Source organism: Vicugna pacos, chromosome 20 (assembly GCF_048564905.1).
Source record: "Vicugna pacos chromosome 20, VicPac4, whole genome shotgun sequence".
NCBI classification, from domain to species: domain Eukaryota; kingdom Metazoa; phylum Chordata; class Mammalia; order Artiodactyla; family Camelidae; genus Vicugna; species Vicugna pacos.
Genome location: NC_133006.1, coordinates 5,061,109 through 5,064,518, shown reverse-complemented (window position 1 = coordinate 5,064,518; position 3,410 = coordinate 5,061,109). Strand labels below are relative to the sequence as shown.

The 3,410-nt window shown below is 32.7% G+C and overlaps 1 non-coding gene across 1 annotated transcript; it reads right to left on the bottom strand.

Annotated features, from left to right (window-relative positions):
- Nucleotides 1–3,015: 3,015 nt before the first annotated feature.
- On the bottom strand, nucleotides 3,016–3,087 carry TRNAA-AGC (transfer RNA alanine (anticodon AGC)). The gene has a single exon. It is a non-coding gene; the product is annotated as a tRNA-Ala (tRNA).
- Between the last annotated feature and the right edge of the window lie 323 nt (nucleotides 3,088–3,410).

Genomic DNA, 3,410 nt, shown 5'->3' with positions numbered 1-3,410 from the left:
CATTCTAATTTTAAAAATCTCTTTTACATCAGTAAGTATAATCTCAATAAATTTTTATGCTATGCATATATTTTTCTTTTTATCCATTTTCCCCTTGATTAAAATTGCCAGAGGTTTGCCTAGTTAATTAGGATTTTCAAAAAATAACTCCTGGTTTTTATTTATTAATTCCACTGTTATTTTTTTAGTATGTAATCTAATAAATGTCTGCTTTTCTTTGGAAATCCACTTGCAACCAGCTCACAAAGCTTTATAAAATCAATCTTTTCACTTAATATAAACATTTATTGCTATAAATTTCCAAAAATATAGGTTTTGCCACATTTCATAAGCTTTGATATATAACAAAGTTTTCAAATGACAAATCATTTGTATTAGCAGTTTTATCTACTTTTTGAAATGAGGGTTATTTGAAGGAGTCATGTATGTCTATGTCCAGGAACCATCATTGAACTTGGGAAAGCCCAAAAACCACACATATGCAAAATTACTAAAATGTTGACAAATAATATCAGGATGCTTCTCAGTCATGGGTAATCTGAACCACCAATGATGCATCCACAACTAAAATAGCTTTAATAATTTCTACATAATTACAGTTTATTTATTTTCATTCACATTTATCTGATTTTTGTCACAGAATTTAGATTGCAAATTTCTCCTTATTAATCAGTGGTTATTTGAAAAGTGACAGTTTTTTTCATTATATTTAAATATAGATATCTAGTATGTAGTACATAAGCCTGTATTTTTAAGATGTTAGCCATTAAACTCTATGAATTATATCATTTAGATGTACTGTATAATTTTGTATCTTTTTGTACTTGAAAATATCTTACTGTGAAAAGTACAAATTAACTTTTGAATCATGGCCATTCTGACTGGTGTGAAGTGCTACCTCATTGTAGTTCTGATAAATGCTGGAGAACTGGAGAGGGTGTGGAGAAAGGGGAACCCTCCTACACTGCTTGTGGGAACGTAGTTTGGTGCGGCTGTTATGGAAAACACTATGGAGATTCCTCAAAAAGCTAAAAATAGACTTACCCTATGATCTAGCAATTCCAATCCTGGATGTATATCCAGGGGGAACCTTAATTCAAAAAGGTACATGCACCTCAATGTTCATAGCAGCATCATTTACAATAGCCAAGACATGGAAACAACCTAAATGTCCATTGACAGGTGACTGGATAAAGACGTTTTAGTATATTTATAAAATGGAATACTACTCAGCCAGAAAAAATAATAAAATAATGCCATTTGCAGCAACATGGTTGGACATGGAGATTGTCATTCTAAGTGAAGTAAGCCAGAAAGAGAAAGAAAAATACATATGATATCACTTATATGTGGAATCTTAAAAAAAAAAAGACACAAATGAACCTATTTGCAAAACAGAAACAGACTCACAGACAGAAAGTCAACTCACAGTTACTGGGGGGAACGACATGGGAAGGGATAAACTGGGAGTTCAAAATGTGCAGTATTAACTACTATATGTAAAACAGAAAAACAACAAGTTTCTTCTGTACAGCACAGGGAACTATATTCAATATCTTATGGTAACCTACAATGAAAAAGAATATGAAAAGGAATATATATGTGTACATGTATGACTGAAACATTATGCTGTACACCAGAAACAGACACAACATTGTAACTGATTATACTTGTTTAAAAAAAAAGTTATACTTACAAAAAAATAACTGCTTAATCCTTAAAACTATAAGGCTCACTTAACTTTTTAGATATGATGACATTTGAGGGAAAGAACATTTTATAAAGGTTGAATCATTTTATCTCAGAAAATAAATGTCAGCTCGAAACACCAGACGAACAATGAAACTTTAAAATATTAGTTACATCTATCTTCATGTATGAAAAGTAGCTTAAACTATCGAAATGAGTAAAGGAAAATGAATAATGACCACTTAACAAATGAAAAGCTGAAGAAATTTTCCATCAGGCATATGAGCATGGCCAGTCACGTTACTGTTAGTCCACGCAGGTGGAGAGGCTTACTCAGCGGACAAGGGCTGCCTTCCCCTGTGCATTAAGAGTGAAGGCTTTTTCATTTTCTGCCCCAATGACTTACTAGTTTAATGTAATTCACGTACTCAAATATATTATTAGCATCTCCATATGGTTCAATTTGAGGACTTAATATTTTACCATGGAAAATATTTATGATCTCCAAATACTGTTTGCAGAATAAGATGCTTGGGACGAACTGCAAATAGGTAGAATAAGAGAGTGATTTAAGAGTACAACTAAAATAAAATCTGCATTTATTTTTAAGATTAATCATTTTTTCCCAATGCCAACCTACACAATATTGTATGTGTTGTTGACATTGTCAAATGTGATCCGACTAAATCATGTACTGAAACCCTCCTTTAAGGAAATATGGCCTCAAGAACCAACTTTACTATTTTCCTGGCTAATTTGGCATATAATATATACAGCTATTTATCTTCTTTTGTCAGTATTTTTTGTTATAAATTTTAACTGCTGTGGTTAATATATCTTGCTGGCTCTTATTTAACTTTCAAACAATACCTCTTGCTCTATTGAATTTCCTCTGAGAATAATACATTACAGAGTTATGACAAATTTCAGGTTTCTAATAACCTTTTTTAAAAAATTCACACTCAATGTTTTCTAATTTGAATTTAGAAACACACAGATATGCACATAGGTGTGTGTATAATGTGTGTACAGATGCCTATACTTGTATACGTATGTGTGTATGTGTATATATATATATAGCGTGTGTTTATATGTAAATATATATATTCTCCATCATATATACGGGCTAGGGAAGTGTATGACTAGAAAGTTATACATTTTTCCCCTGATGCTAAAAGTCTAATTAAAAATGCACATTTCCCCATTTTCTAACAAGGGTTGTTAATCTTGAGTAGAGGAAACAGGTCCATTTTGTGTTTTCTTTATTTCATTTAACAATAGTTCTTTCTTTTTTTAAAAAAATTATTTTATTATTACTTTTTTTAGTGGAGGTACTGGGGATGGAACCCAGGACCTCATGCATGCTAAGCATGCGCTCTACCACTGAGCCATACCTCCCCCTACAATAGTTCTTTCAATGCCTGCTGGATAGAGTGTTATTACTTCTTTTGTCTTTATCAGGTGGTCTTAGCGAATGAGAAATTGGATTGAAGTACGCTTTGCAATTGAGTAGAGCCTTCTTCATGGTCTGTGTTAGTATCAGTCAGGTTTCTCTAGAGAAACAGAGCCAGCAGTATGTATTTACATATGTGTGTATGTATACGTACACATACATATAGATCTGATTTATTGTAAGCCATTGGCTCACAGCATTGTGGAGGCTGAGAGTCCCACTGTCTGCAGTCTGCAAGCTGGAAACATAGGTGGGCCAGTAACATGGG